This window comes from Ipomoea nil, unplaced genomic scaffold, assembly GCF_001879475.1.
Source record: "Ipomoea nil cultivar Tokyo-kokei standard unplaced genomic scaffold, Asagao_1.1 scaffold1993, whole genome shotgun sequence".
NCBI lineage: Eukaryota > Viridiplantae > Streptophyta > Magnoliopsida > Solanales > Convolvulaceae > Ipomoea > Ipomoea nil.
Genome location: NW_017618421.1, coordinates 3,715,119 through 3,732,472, shown reverse-complemented (window position 1 = coordinate 3,732,472; position 17,354 = coordinate 3,715,119). Strand labels below are relative to the sequence as shown.

The 17,354-nt window shown below is 37.2% G+C and overlaps 1 pseudogene; it reads left to right on the top strand.

Moving 5' to 3' along the window:
* LOC109147390 lies at nt 1–9,717 on the top strand (annotated as a pseudogene).
* Nucleotides 9,718–17,354: the final 7,637 nt, after the last annotated feature.

Below are 17,354 nucleotides of genomic sequence, written 5' to 3'. Positions count from 1 at the left end.
ATGCCAAAGTATGATTTAAGTGATTAAGTTGCTTGATCTAAGAATGTGGAACAAATGTTTTCCAAAAGTATATATTGTATTACTTTACAGGGTTGAGTGGCGTTATACTTAGTTTCGTGCTAACGAGTTTGTTTTCTACTTGTTGTGTGTTAACCCCTTTCAGGTGGGCCCAGTTCGTAAGAAAGAGAGCACGAGTTAGACTAGTTTAGCTTAGATAGATTTGTAGTCTAAACTCTTATGTTATTTTGGATTTGTAGTTGGCTACCTTCTTTTGTTGGTGTTGAACATCGGGGCTTGGTTCTCCAAGTTTGGTTGTAGTACTTTGAGCTTGACTCTTTTAGATTCCTTTTGTAGCCTGTGCAGTCACCGCGGACGGTGATTGTGGTGGTGATACCTCTTTATGTTTATTTAGTTTTTTTAATCCGCTACTTTAGCTTATCTTCAAAGGTTTAGTTTGTTAATTAAGTTTAAGAAAAGTGGGGTGTTACATTTCTTTGGTAGCAAATGTTAACCCTTTGCAGAATATAGGGTTTGTCAATTCAGTTGGTCTAAAAATGGGCCATTTGCTCTCTTCTTTCTCACCATCACTCACATGGTCCTCATATGATAAATTAACTCCATCATCACCTCCATTAGTAGCATGCAGGCCATTCTCTTCACAAACTACTATTGATCCCACACCTCCATACTCAACTGTTTCATCAACATATTTTTCAAACTCTATATCATCCCTTCTCCCTTCATTCATTTCATAATCAGAATCAATAAAGTCTTCCAAAAATTTATGATCACTATCACTTTCTTCTTCTTCATCATCTCTAGAATCCCTATCACTTTTTTCTTCATGCTCTTGATATCTTATCTGATGCCGGATTCCTTGAATGCAAGCCAGTTAATACCCCAATGGTGCCAGGCCATCATCTTCATCACGGTGATGGTACAATCTTGAGTGACATTGGAAGCTACAGAAGACTTGTTGGTTGGCTTCGATCTATATCCAACAACCACAAGACCATATATTACATACGTCGTCCAACAATTGAGCCAATTCATAGATGCCCCAACCGACAAACACCTGAGTGATGCACACAGGGTGCTCTGATATATCAAAAGTGCGCCTGGGCAGGGGTTATTCTACAGTAAAGGTGAAGTTTTACAGCTTTATATTATCTCAGACTCGGATTGGGCCTCTTATATTGAGTCACGAAGGTCTATAACCAGATATTGTATTTTTCTTGGTTTTGCTCTCATTTCCTGGAAATCAAAGAAGCAAGCAACAGTTGTAGATTATCGTCCGAAGCCGAATACCATGCCCTTGCCTCCACTGTGTGTGATTGTGTGAAGTCCAATGGATCCCCTTCCTTCTCAAAGACTTACATACATACGTGCAGTGACTGGTAGCCACGATTTGTAATAATAAATCCGCAATAGCCATAGCCGAGAATCACGTCTTCCACGAGAGAACCAAGCATATCGAAATAGACTACCACTTTGTCCTGGAGAAGGTGTCTCATGGGCTGATCAAGCTCCTGATGGTCTCCTCATCGAATCAAATAGCTGATGGCTTCACGAAGCCACTTCCCATTGCTCTGTTCAAGATCTTCATCTCTAAGTTGGACATCCAGGACTTGCATGCGCCAACTTATGGGGGGGTGTTGGAGAATACACCTGAGAGCAGGGAAGAAGTGGAGAAAGCTCCTTATTGACCTTTTCGCCTTTATTTGTTACAGCCGTCACCTTTCGTTACCTTCTTGTATATATAGAGATATTTTCCTCTTCACGCACTATCTTAAATAATAATGAAATGAAATTAGTTCCATTTTCTATCTCTCCTTTTGTTCATCGCGTTTTCCGTCAGAAACTTCCGAAAAACAAAACTAAAATCTCTCTCCATCAGAGTTCATAGAGAAAGGAATGTTGAAGGTTTGGAGGGAGAAACCAAGTCTCTAGTTCAAGCATTCACTGATTAACAATGGAGCCAGGTGTGTTCACAGAACACCATTTAAATACAGTATGTGAAAGGCATGTGTTCTGAAGATTTTATGTTCATAGAATTTACTTATATGTGGTATCAAGAGGCAGGTTGTAGAACACATGTTTTTCCATATATCATGATGAAGGGTATGTATGTACGTACTTTTGATGATTTCTTCTTCATACTTAGTGTTTCGTATTTTTCTTCTTCATATTTCAATTCGTACTGTTGCCATATAAGGATTTCCATCTACGTAATGTTTTCATATTTTTCTTCTTTTAATTTAATGATGCCCTGTACGAAATATTTAATGAGATTTAATTTGCTACTCAAATGTTTTAAGTTATTTTTGTATGTTTTTGTAAGCATGTATGTATTGGTTATATGAAAATAGAAAGCATGTGATGGACTGCGTATGCATGTACTGTTTATTTGGAAGTGATGGATTACACTATTCAATGAAGTATTGATATGCATATGCTTTAGTAATTATGGTATTACCCTACATATGTTTTTATAATTTTGTGGTTGCCGCATGCTTTTGATATATATATATATATATATGTATTTATGCACTGGCCATATAAAAGTGTTAATTCCATGGTTAAGTGCATATTATATTCTCATGTTCCATCAGTGAGTTCAGTTCTATAGATTAATTTGAATATTATATATATTCATTATGTACTAATACTCTCATATTAGAATTGTCTTTCTATTAGGACTGTTATCCAGTTAGAATTAGATTATGTATCTCTTTCAAACTATTGTTATGCATTGTTTTTTATGATATTATTTATTATAGTATATCTATTTGAATTGGTATCTAGCTAGTTATGATTAATTTGTTAGTCCCCGAAGTGACCAAATTATAAAGTTTTAATAGATATCAAATTTAAATAAAATTCAATTACCCATGATTATGTGATGCTTATAATGGGATGACATGATTTTATTTATTTATTTATTCCTCTAATGTATTGGGTAAATTGAAGTTTAGTAATTTTGAAATATTTAAGAGTCGCCCGCCCAAAGGTTGATCAAATATTTCATAATTATAAACATAATATTGGTTAATTATTTATATTTGATTGGATTGTTTAGCATATCTAAAGATAGCAAACGAGTCTAGTCATAATATACTTAATGACCAATTATATGAAATTTTTTAGCATCGTATTATGTTTAAAGTGCATTCAAAAAAAAAAAAAGTATTATGTTTAAAGTTATATGTTGTTGGATCATCCAAAGGAGACCTTCAATGTATTTGATTGTGTATGATGACGTTGATTAAATCTGTTTATCTGTTTATGTATTGATTATATGACCCAACCGCAGTATATAACTCAACTGGCCTCTTCCGTTAATACATCATTGGTATAGGACCTCGTAGAAAATTATTAGACAAAATTATTGACCTGAGTCCTGAAAGGTTTCCAATCCAGTCAGGAATTTCGTCTCTGATTGAGTTGTTGCTCAAATCTAACAATTCCAACCGCATGCTAATTAATTGGCCACGAGAGAGCTCACCCGAAAAGCGGTTGTTTTCCAAACGCAAATAAAGAAGGCTACTCAGGTTTGAATTTGTAGGAAGAACTTGACCTACAAAATAGCCATACAACTTGTACAAGCGATCCTACAGAATAGTGAATTTAGGCTTAGCACCGTCCAAAAAGGCCCGTGTTTTCACCTTTCGGTTTATCAATTATCTGCATCGGAATAGGCCCTTTTGATCTTAGGGTATTAAGAGGATAAACAAATTGTTATGTTATATGTCAAATAACATTCATGATCATTAGCTTCTCCCTAGACAATTTGTCACGGCAATAATATCTAGACTCAACACACTTGTGTACAATATTCAACAAGAGTCCATATTCCTTTTTGAGATCATTTTTCTTGCCATTTATCTTAGGAGCTAGCGGTGCGTTGGCATCGCGTACCTCGGCCCAAAAGGCATTGACATCAAAATCATGAGTTTCTACTCTCAAATTCGATTCTACAAGATTAAATACCCTCCGAAAATCATTGACTTTTATTTCCACCTCTACTCCTTTCACCATAGATTTAATCGAATTATTCTCAACTTTAGCATGCAAATATAGCTCGGTCACTTCATCTTTGTAAAATCCAATGTATCTAAAGGTGCAAAAATTTAACAATCCACAAGTTTCAAGAGAATTGATAATTTTTTCCCCTAAAGCTTTGTCTTGGACTTGAGAGTTGAAATCGATGGTGTCGAGAATCATGACACTAAGCACACGGCTTGATCTCCTTGTCCCTCCAGTAGTGATTGTCTCCGTCTCCAATTGTTCAATCTCCATTGATTAGACCTTGAGTTGGGTGATTTTGGTGGGGTTTTTCGGATTTTTCGGCGGTAGAGTCCGAAAAGTTGAGGGGTTTGGGTATTTGGTTTTAGAGGATTTTTGGATGAGATATTGGGTTTGGGTGATGGGTATTTATGGGTAGAATGATTTTGTGTAGAAGGTTTTGGATAGGTGTGGAAGCATTTGAGGTGATTTGGGTTTCTTCCTCCTTGTTGTAGTCGGCCGGCGAGAATGGATGGAGAAGATGAGTTCAGTTTTTGGGTTTTTCTTTTCCTACCCGTTAGAAAAGAGGACAAAGTCCTTGGGAAATTACTTCTTTTCCCCCTAGTGGATGGAGAGAGAGTGTTGATATCTTTGAGGATAAATTCGACCTTCCACATGATTTAAATTTGCCAGCTCAGATTTAAATACTCCATTTGTGGGTACATGGCGCCAAAAATTGTGCTTCAAATAACCGCCAACCTGGAGCAAATCAGATAAAAAAATCTCGAAAATAATCTGTTCGAGCAATAAATATATTCCAGATAAATATTATCACTTCGATTTCAGGTTTCAATAAAGCTGATAAAATTTTAGACTAACAGATATATACCTAATATTCTGAAAAGGTCTTTCAATTTTCAAAGTGAATTAAATGAATCTGACTTTCCATAGCTCTGAGCCGAGTTTTTTGCACTTTTAGTCCCACGACTATAGTGGCACTGGCAGAATTGATCCACGACTTTTGAACTTTGTAATTTTAGTCCACGACTATTGATCTTTTTGCAAAAATGGTCCTTCCGGCCACTTTTCCGTCAAAATTTCACCGGAAAAAAAAATTCTCTATTTTTAGCTGGGTTAAATGCGACGGCGGAGTACATGTACCAGTCCAAAGCTGTTGCCGGATAACCCAACTAGCCCGGGGAACGCCATGGCCGCTCCGCCGCTTACTGACAGCCCTGCCTGCTCCAGGAACTCCGCCGCCTGGGACAGTAGTATGTAGCCCAGTAATATTGTATGTAGTCAAATATCAATTTTTTTCTTTTAATTTGTTGAGATAAGTAAAATGTCAATTTTAACCTGGCTAAAAATGAAGAATTTTTTTTTCCGGTGAAATTTTGACGAAAAAGTGGCCGGAAGGACTATTTTTGCAAAAAAATCAATAGTCGTGGACTAAAATTGCAAGGTTCAAAAGTCGTGGATCAATTCTGCCGGTGTCACTATAGTCGTGGGACTAAAAGTGCAAAAAACTCGCTCTGAGCCTAACTTTTTGACTTTTGAGATATCAATTTTAGACAAACATGCATGCAAGCAATTTGAGAGTTCCCCCTTAATATATGCTGACCCAACCAAAAAAAAATTTCCCCCTTAATTACATATTCAAAAAAAAAATTACTTAATTAAACTAATTAATTAGAGCATACTTAGATTAAATTACACATATTAAATATGCTAAAAACGTGACAAATATGTAAACAAAGGTAATACAAAATTTCACATAATTAAGTTACAAAAACATGTACGCAAATTTTGTAAGACACAATTAACACATTTAGGCACATATCAATTTTACGAAAACATGTACACAACTAAATACATATCAGACGTACACACAAATATATCATATGCAAAAAAAATATTGAATCACTTATGATCACGTAAGCCACATAAATAACACATTACATGCAGAGTGCGAACACATTTCAAAATTAAGAGTTTAGAAATGCTTTGCTCATTTCGATAATTCTCATTTCATGCCTAAGAGTTGCAAAACGAGATTCGCACAACGGTTTTGTGAGAATGTCGGCAATTTAATTCTCCATGGGAACATGATTGATTTTCAAATCTTTCTTTTCAACGTCGTCTCGGATAAAATGGTGTCGAATGTCGATATGCTTGGTTCGCGAATGAAGCACCAGATTTTGAGTTATGGCGATTGCACTAGTATTATCGCATAAAATGCTAACGTTTTCGTACTTAATCCCATAGTCCAATAATTGTTGCTTCATCCACAAGATTTGTGCACAACAACTCCCAGCTGCAATATATTCGGCTTTGGCAGTGCTCGTAGCTATGCAGTTTTGCTTTTTGCTGAACTAAGAGACCAATCTTCCCCCTAAGAACTGGCATGTTCCTGAGGTACTTTTTCTGTCTATTTTACAACCTGCAAAATCTGCATCTGAATAACCAGTTAGTGTAAAATCTCCTTCTTTGGGATACCATAATCCCACATTGATTGTTCCTTTGAGATATCAAATTATCTTCTTGGTTGCAATCATATGACTTTCTTTGGGCTTAGATTGGAATCTTGCACATACGCCAACCGAGTAGGATATGTCCGGTCTACTTGCGGTTAAGTATAGTAACGATCCTATCATCCCTCGATACATCGTTTGGTCGACATCCTTTCCTTCATCATCTTTATCCAATTTTTGAGATGTACTCATGGGAATTTTGACTGAGGATTTTCCATCTACGCCAAATTTCTTGATAAGATCTCTTGTGTACTTGGCTTGATTTATGAAAATTCCTTCTTCAAGTTGCTTGACTTGCAGTCCCAAAAAGTAATTTAATTCTCTCATCATACTCATCTCGAACCTGTTCTGCATGAGCTTAGAAAATTTCTCACATAAAGATTTATCAGTACTTCCAAAAATAATGTCATCAACATAAATTTGTATTAATAAAATGTGATTATTTTCTTAAATTCTAAATAGGGTTTTATCGACTAGACCTTTGGTGAATCCACAACTAATTAAGAACATTGACAAGGTGTCGTACCAAGCTCGCGGAGCTTGTTTTAACCCATACAATGCATTTTTTAATTTGTAGACTTGATCACCAACGTTTTTTTTTACCTCAAAACCGGGTGGTTGTTCAACGTAAACTTCTTCTTCAAGTAAGCCATTAAGAAATGCGCTCTTTACGTCCATTTGATATACGATGAAATTCTTGTGCGCTGCATATGCTAGGAATATCCGGATTGCTTCGAGTCGTGCGACGGGGGTGAATGTCTCATCAAAATCAATGCCTTCTTCTTGTGAATACCCCTTTGCGACTAATCTTGCTTTATTCCTAACAATGACGCCGTCTTTGTTTGCTTTGTTCCTAAAGACCCATTTAGTTCCAATTACATTTTGGTGCATTGGTCTTGGAACAAGTTTCCATACGTCGTTGCGCTTGAATTGATCTAATTCCTCTTGCATGGCATCTATCCAACTTGGATCGTCTAAAGCTTCGTCAATTTCTTTCGGTTCCAGTTGTGATAGAAAACATGAGAACATTGCATCCCTTGTTGGTACATCTTGTTGTTGGTCCCTAGTAGATGATCGTGTTCTTACTCCGTCCCTCAGATTTCCAATGACTAAGTCATGTGGGTGACTTCTTAGCCACTTTCGATTTGGTTGGAAACTTATTGGATTCTAAGAGTTTCCTTCCTGTTGAAATACCACTTGGTGTGATTCCCCTTGTTGTGAATTGTTGACGGGTGCATCTTCGAGTTCATCTACAAGGATTTCTTCCGTTGGAATTCCGGGTGCAATTTCGGTTGTAGGTGTGAGTGATACTTCGGGTGTCACATTTTGTATTATCTCAATTTGGTGAGTGCCCATATCACTTGATTCTTCTACCTCCTGCAACACATTATCTTCGAAAGTATCATTAGAATTATTTAAATCACGATTACCTCCATTATCTTTGCCATTTTTGTCGTGATTTTCGTCAAACCCAACGTGAATTGATTCTTCTCCCACCATGGTTGATTTGTTGAATATTCTGTACACCTTGCTGGTAGATGAATATCCTAAGAATGTTCCTTCGTCCGCTCGCTCGTCAAAAGTCTTTAAATGAGACTTTCCATTAACAAGTACAAAACATTTACAACCAAATGTATGAAAATAGGTGAGATTGGGTTTTCTCTCTTTCCATAATTCATATGGTGTTTTGTGTACGGAAAAATATAGCCTATGGGCGCAAGTTCTAACGAGCAACAAAGTCCAGTAATTGTTTTAATTAGTTCCCTTATATTAGACACTCGTCGGCCAAATTAATCCATGTTTGCAGTTTGCTAAGCGCCTTGTCAACTTGGGAGTTAAAGTCACCTTATCAACCAGTCTCTTCGTTATCAATCGCATCTCTAAGCGCCCGGCGATACTACCCGGCGGCATTGATTTCGCCCCCTTTTCCCATGGCTACAACGACGGCTACAAAGGCACCGCTGATGGCTTCTGCCACTTGTACGATTCCATCAAGACTAAGGGGTTAGAATACGTGGCTAACCTTGTCAAGGCCAAGGCGGCGGAGGGTGCTCCGTTTACCCGGATTATCTTCACCACACTTATGGCATGGGTCGGGGAAGTTGCCCGCAGTCTTCAAGTTCCGGCCACACTTCTTTGGACTCAACCTGCCACGGTTTTGGACATCTATTACTATTATTTCTCTGGTTACCAGGATTTGTTCAGAAGTTGTAGTGAGAATGGAGTGGTTGAGTTTCCTGGGTTGCCGCCCCTTGCTCCCACTGATTTCCTTTCTTATATGTTCTCCAACACAACAACAAACTCTTTGGATTGGGCTATCCAGGGGATGAAAGATCAGATCGATCTGATTAACAGCGAAGAGAACCCGAAGATTCTAGTGAACACTTTTGATGACTTGGAGCTTGATGCTTTGAGGGCTATAAAGAAGCTGACACTGATCGGGATTGGCCCTTTGGTTCCTTTTGCATATTTGGATAGGAAAGATCATGCTGGCACTTCATTTGGAGGTGACTTGCTTGAAAAGTCCGATGACTATATTGAATGGTTGGATTCTCAGCCTAAGGGTTCTGTGGTTTATGTAGCATTTGGTAGCTACTCTGATCTCCCAACCGCGATGATGGAAGAGATTGCTCAAGGACTTCTTTAGAGTAAAATGCCATTTTTGTGGGTAATTAGGGAGACACTGACTGGTGTTCAAAAGCCAAAAGAAAATTTGAGCTGCAAGGAGGAATTGGAGAAGCAAGGGAAGATAATTCGTTGGTGTACACAAGTAGAGGTTCTGCAACACCCGGTTATAGGGTGTTTCTTGACTCATTGCGGGTGGAATTCGACGATAGAAATTTTGGTGTTGGGGATGCCAATTGTGGCCTTCCCATTGTGGAGTGACCAAATTTGCAACGCTAAGCTCATTCAAGATGTTTGGAAAACTGGGATGAGAGTGAAAGCTAATGAAGATGGCATTGTTGAAGCTCGTGAGCTAAAGAGGTGCATTGAATGTGTGATGGGAGAGGAAGGAGCTGAGCTGAGAAAGAATGCAATGAAATGGAGAGAATTAGCTAAGAGTTCCATGAAAGAATATGGTTCTTCAAATTTGAATCTTAAAGCTTATTTAAATGATGTTCTTCTTAAGTAATATTCCTCCATCCCATTTTATTTGTCTTACTTTTGTTTTTTGTTTGTTCCAAATTGTTTTGCTCTTTCCAAAGTTGAATATCACCATCATTCTACTTTTCTCAATTTACCCTTATGAAATGCTTTCTTTATTGCTTTTATTTTCACAAGTGAGAAAAGTGAAAGACATAATTGGAAAACACATAGCATTTACTTTAATTTCTTAAAATCATGCAAAAAAACAAATGTGACAATCAATTCAGGACAAAAGGAGTATTAATTATTAAGAATGCTCAATTCCCGTTGCGAGCTCTATTAGCTTGTCCCAAAGTTGTTTAGTCGTTGTCATGTGTCCCTCGACCTTGCCAAAGATTACTTGGTTAGGACGTAGTCCGCTTTGGTCCATTTGTCAAAGGGTTTTGGAACTCTTACTAGTCTTAGAGGTGGACGTGAGGTTTCTTCTTCTTCCTCATCTTCATCCTAATTTGACCTTTGGTTGGACGGTCCTACTCGTGTTGCTATAGATGTCGTATGTGTTGATATATATTCTCGATCCTTATTAGCCCATTCTCTACCACATCCCATATCCTGGAATGTTTGGTTGAAAGGTGTATTTGGAGTCTAGTCCTACTTTCTTCAAAATCTTCATGAGAGTGATTAGGCACTTATAAGGGAGAGTTTGGGGGGAGGGGGTAAACAAACTTTTTAAAAATTTTAAAATGAGTTAAGGAAATGAATTCCTGCGACATAAGTTTTGAACTTGCCAAGTAAAAGATTTTGTAGCTTTGTTTTATTAGTGAGTGTACATGTGAAATCGAGTATGAAAGTTAGTCGCGAGATAAGATATGAAAAGTAAAGTGCAAGTGAGAGAGATATTTTTATAGTGATTCAAAAAATTAATTTCCTAGCTACTCCACTATTCTCCTTATAACCCAATGAGATTTTTATTATATATCCTTGTTTATCTAGGGTTCTAAGAGCTAAGAACATAAATGGAAATTGTCGAGGGCAAAAGTCAATATAACTATCCTAACTATTCCAATTCTAATGTCTAATATCTAATGCCTCTAAATGAACACAAGGTCCCCTATTTATAGCTACGAATTACGGTTGTCATGAGGCCTGTCACTACGTTATAGGCCCCATGACAGCCATGACAAGCTCTTTAATTGAAGTTAGTTTCTCACGAATTGAACCACGGCGTGACACCGCTCGTGATAGTAGATGTGACTCTCTTAAGTTTGTTTCGTGACATGCTTCACATGCGTGACAGCCCCTCATGATGTCGTATCTTGCTTACATCCTATTTTGTCCACTTCGCTTCCAAATTGCCTTTTAGTCATTTTTGCCTCTAAAACTTGAGATGTGTCCACATTAGCTCCTCCTACACAATTAATCACATAATTGGTTACTTTAAACAAAACTAGTATTTTCACCCTTGCGATGCACGGAATGGATTTGTTATAATATATTAAGAATATTTGGATCGATATAAAATTATTGAAATTATAGCATCAAATATTATATAGTGCAATTGAATATATGATTTGGATATTTTATCTTTGTTGATGATATCATTGCTTGAATCCGAGCAAATAATTGCTCAAATTAATAGCTAAACAATACTCGCGACGTGTTTAGCTATTAGAACATCATGCAATACTCCTTAAATCAATTACTCATATATTTCTACATTGTAGACCAAAAGATCATAAAGATTTTATCTTTAAAGAAAGACACCTTAGAAAACACTAAAAACACAAGATAAACATAGATCTTACCCTCCTAGATGCTCAAATGTATGAAAGGTAGAATCTTGGAGACAACCTTTGAAGATTTGACAAAGCTCCAACTTGGCATGGAAGAAAAGCTATCTAACTTTTAGAGAGAAGGGAGAACTCAAGTTTGGGAAGTATAAAGAGAAAGAATGAGGAGTGTCTACTAGGTTAGCTTGCATTACTAACACAAGGTGAAATGTCATGAATACCCTTACTAAGATGAAGAGGTGTAAGGAAACAAGGGAACTACTCACAAAGCTTAAGGTACAACCTTGACTTTGGGTTGACTAGTCAATTACTAGTCCCCGACAATTGAATTTTCAGGAATTTAAGGAATTAAATTACCAATTGAATTAGGATTAATTACTTAATTAATCCCTTAATCGAATTTGGATTACGAGGTGTCACAATCAATCAATAAGAAAATATTCTCATGCTTTCAAGATCTCATCATGCAAACTAGAAATATAAGACATCAATATGCAACCTAGGCAATCATACTCAATATACAATATCGGGAAATCGATCTCAATATGCAATCTAGTGCAAACATTCTCATTATGCAGTCTCGTACGTGCAACATTCTCATTATGAAATCTCGTGCAACATCGTTTGCAAGACTTAAGCTAACCCCAAATGTTGAAGTGAATCTTCGTGTAACTCGAGATAAATATGAAGAAAATGAAGTGATTAGAGCTTAGATTCCACGGTTAAAGATCCACTATTGTGGAAGGAAGACAAGTGTAAATGTTGATGCAACAAGAAGAAGTCAAGCTCACCCAAGTAGATGCTTTTGAGATCAACGGTGAAGAGAATTTCAAAGATTTAACTCGACGGTTAAAAGTAAAACTCGAAGCACCGAGAATTTGGACTTAAAGATGGATTAAACAAACATGAAGATGATTCCCTCTATCATTGAAGAGATAAGAAATGGATAAGACAGGAGTTATAAACTCCGAAAGAATGAAGTCTAAGACGATTGACAATGACTTTGGACTGGTGAGATATGTGAAGGTGGGAAGATAAGTTGTAAGTAAGTAGTATGTTTTTATGAAATGTGAGGAACTAAGAATTGAATTAAATAAGAAAATGGCAAGGTAAGGGATGAGAACTTGAAAATGATAAGTTGTGTGGGAGCTTAAAGAAAGAAACTTAGTGATTAGAATGAAGTAAGAAGTAGTTGAGTTACTAAGAGTTACAGCTGAAGGGAAGTGATAAAGATTAGTAAGAATGAGAGCTATCGAATCGTCAAGCGTTTTGGTCGAATCGTAGAACCGAAGAAACCCCTTCCAAGTTGAATTCCTGGTTCCTTTTGAGGTGGAATTCCTCATCCTTCCTGATAACAATTGAGTACCCCTTTTTGGTTGAGAAGCCCTTCTATTCTTTCAGAACTCGTTCTTGTTTTCCTTTTGAATTGATTATGTACAAGGTGACAACGTTATTTCCTAAGTTGTAATCTTGAAAATCTTGACCCTATTCTTAATCAATGACATCCCTAAGAGCAATCTTGCAACTCTTACCATATTCGTTTGGTGTTAAAGTCTTTTAACAACAGGTCACCAGTTGTATTTTCAACGAAAACTCTATCCAATCTCTTCAAATCTTTACAGTCTAAGCTTCGGGGACGAAGCTTGTTTTTAAGGTGGGTAGAATGTAACAATCCCAAATTTCTATTTTATAAAGTTTCAAAATAAAATTATTTTATTTCTACGATTATTTATTTCCTAAAACTTTGAACCAAAAGTCTATTTGAGACGAAACCGTATTTATTCATATCAGTTTCCTAGCATAAATGATTTAATTCTTGAGCCCAAATGTATTTATTCTAGTCCAAATGTATTTCTAGCCCAATCTTCTAACTCATTTAATCTTAATTGTTTAGCCCAATCATTTTGCCTAAAACCAAGTGTTGAGTCCAAATTCTAATATTCTAGTCTAGCTCAAAGTAGGGTTTTGGGCAAATAATTGTATGGACCATGGTCCACACAATGTTACGTGGACCATAACAAAAAGTACATTTTTAATATACTAAATGTACATTATTTTTGTACTGAATGTACATTATTTTTATACTGAATGTACATTATTTTACAGTAGACAAAATATGGTCCATACAACTTGTGTGAACCATGGTCCAACAATAATTATTGGGCTACCTACCAATTTATTTGATCAATTAAGTATATTATATACATATGTTGTTCGTGATTCTTCCTCCTTCAAATTCCAGAAACAAACAACCCCTATCGTCTCTCTGTCTCTCTCGCCAAAGTGAAGAAAGAAGCATCAGCTTCAACTCTAACTCTTGCGTCTCTCTTCTCCCTCGCGTGTGCCGGCGACTTGTGGTGACCGGCGGCGTCCTCAGTCAACAGCAGCCGGCGAGATGGAGCCTCGATGTAGCAGGCTGACGGCAGCGGTGGTAGAGCTTTGCAGCGACATCCGGCGGCGACCTTCCTCGACGGAGAACAACAACCTGCAGCAGATCGGCATAGCAGCTCCTCCTCTCGCCGACGGCGGCGCCAGGTTGAGCTTTGGCCACCGGTGATTACGGCTACCTGCGGTTGTTCGATGCTACTATAATACCATCTACTATATTACTAATGGATGTACCCTACACAGTATATTTTATAATAATAATAATAATACAATAGTCCATACGACAACCCAACGATTCGTACGAAGAATCCGAATATACTTTGACCCAATTCAAATCGAAAGTGAACCCCCTGATAATTGTATCATAAAATAGCCACTTAGTATGCCATTTTATGCCATTTTTTCCAATATTTACAGCATTAACATGCTCACAAATTTTATTTTATTTTTTTAATATTCCGGTTTGGAACCGGTATTCCATCTTTAAACGTAAAATTTAGAACAAACAATTAAATACGCACGCACCGAGTTGGGAATTTAGGATTATACCGTTTGCCAGCTATTGATGCAATATGAGTGGTATATGCTCTCCAGGAAGCAAGATTTAGGAGTGGCACTATATGTTGATTGTGACCGATTGAATATAATACCAGGTCCGGATTTTGGGCTGTGCAAGCTGGGCTACCGCACAGGGCCCCAAATTTTAGAGGGGCCCAAATTTTAGAAGCTCAATATTTTATTTTTACCTAGTTAGTTTAGAAATAAAAATTAAAAGTTTTTAATTAAACTTAGAAGGCTTTATAAAGAAATGGTGGGAACATGCATTTATTGTATTTTAACTTTGAGGTCTAAGGTTCAAAACTTGTGCACACTGTTGGTCCCGATAGAGTGTAACGAGAGCCTAGAGGGGGGGGGGGGGGGGTGAATAGACTCTTTTTATGAAATTCCCTAAACGTCAGCTTTCAGTGTTTTGGCACAGCGGAAAAGTTAGATTCGTTTTAAAATACTTTGCACGAGTTTGTGAGTTTAGAAAAGATTTCGGTAAGGGTGATAAAAGATGATATGAGTGCAGAAATAAAAAGCGTAAGTAAAGAGATAGAAGGAACACGAGATTTTATAGTGGTTCGGCCAACGTTGCCTACTCCACTCTTCTTCCACAACTTATGGAAGGATTGCACTATCACTTCTTAGTACAAATACACAAAGACTTCCTTGATCACTAAGCCGGACAGCCTTTGTAGGTTTTTCAACTTCTCAAGTTTACTCCGCCTCTATCAACTTCTTCTTCTGAGTTGAGGTTGGTAGAAAATGATTTCTTGATTTCTCCAACGATGAAATCTTGGCTGAGAGATGATTGCTTCGAACAGATTGCAAGAATTCTTTTGAGGTGTAAGAAAATGATCAAAGACCTTCTTCAAGTAACTTAACACCTCAATACTGGTTCACAAAAGCTTTTGGAAATTTTAAGAGCGTTCAAGAGCTTTTGCAAGTAAGTAAGTCGAGTGAGAATGAACCAACACCTTCTCAGTTGATGAAGGTGGGTTTATATAGGTGATGAAAATTCATCCGTTGGAAGGAGATGAAATTTTCGAACCTTTTAACCAGTGGACAAGGACCGGGGAGCATCATGCATTAAATGCTCCATTGATGAGGTTGTACCATGTAGCCGTTGAAGGTATGGAAAGCATTAGGGTTTTGTCCTTTAGCTCCAGGAGATGGTACATCTTCATTTAATGCTTCTTGATAAGTGTGTCCCATAAGATGAGGTCCTTATAGTCCTAGAATGTTGTCAAATCAGACAGGTAGAACATTCTTCTCATTGTCGAAGAGAAGTAATGGTTGGTGAGATTTGTCTTTAGCAAAACTGTCCTTTTGTGATAGTTGACAACTTCTGCTTTAACTTTCGTTGTTGTTCATCATGCCTTGTGTCTTCTTTCGTCTTGGAGACCCTATCAACTAATCATAACTCATGTTCGTGTGTTTGTCTAGCTTAACACGAATTACAAAGGAGTTATGGCAACTCTCGTCTAGGACGAAAGCAGCAAAAAGAAAAGCTAAAAGTTAGGGGTCTACTTTTCTACGTTACATTGGTATCATCAAAATCCTAATACAAGGTTCCTAAACAATTTCCCCCTTTTTGATGATGCCAAAACCTATACCCTTCTCGTAAGACTGAAAAAGATTCCATAAGGAGTTTTTCTATTACAAAAGCAGTCTTACTTGAGAGTGTACAAGTCCTTTCTAGAATAGAAGCATTTAACAATTAAGACAAAGACAAATAACTCAGACAAGTGACACGAGATGTGTAACAATGAGAGTTTCATATATAAGATAGTGACGGTTACAAAAACTTTATGAGGAAAACAACAGAATAAAAGATATCTTACATTTCTAAGATTTTTGATCATCTGTAGAGCAGTTTCCTTGAGATCTTTGTCGTCCTTTTCTTTTTTGTTGCTTGAGCATCCCTTTTAAGATCTATTCCCTCATTGATCTTTTTCCTGAAAACCTTAATTGGATTTGTCCTGACAAGCTCTTCATGGTTCTCCTTTGATGTTCAGGCTTGTGTAATTGTTATAGGCTTCACGAATGTTTCTTCCTTCAACTATTCCAGCCTTCCACCACGAAATTAGCTCAAACGAATTCATCCCTTCTTGATAGCTCTTTTCTGACTCTTTGTGCACTTTGAAAGCTGCATTGTGAATAACATTCTGTAGAGAGTCTTTGGTTACACTAGAAAGATCTTCAATGAGATTCCTAATCCTTTCTCTTTCCATTGCTTCATCCTCTCTCCTTTTAATCTCTTCATCATGTTTCTTCCACAGCTCTCTGTTTTCTCTTTTGATCCTTTCGTTTTGGTGCTAATGTGATCTTGCCTTGTATGGTTATCCCTTGTTTTGAGCCAGATAGGAACATTGCAACCCTCAAAACGTTTGCCACTTCCTTCTTCGTATGGAACAAAGTCCACAAAGTTTCCTATGCCATCCATAGTTACTTTGTTGTTCTTCATGAGTCTTTGCCTTAGATTCGTCTTATCTCTTGGATAAACCCGCGAAGATGTATTTAGCTTCAGAACCGAAAGATTGGCGAGCTTAATTGATTTGGATTGGTATCGACCATGGTATCTTGGCTTCGAGGAATGGTGACCACGAGACCTTGAAGGAGATGGGATAGATTTGTGTTCCTTCGGCCAGAGTCTCTTGGTGTCCGAGAAGGCGAGTGTCTTGCTTGTAGAGGCTGATCTTTCGTGATATCTCTCGAATATCTTGGATGATCATCATCCTTATCCTTGTCGTCATTTCTCTTTTCCCCTTTTTGCATCATCAGCACAGGTGGTAGGAGGAACAGAGGAAACCTTATTGATTGCAACCAAGATATCCTGGGCATACCCGAGAATTTGAAGAAGACACTTAAATTTTGATAAATATTGATTATTTATCAATATTAGTATATTTGAATATATTTGAAATATTTTGGATAATATTGATATTATCTAATTTGTTAATTAGATAATATCAAAAGAGTTTGAGCTTATCAAAACTCTCTATCCTAC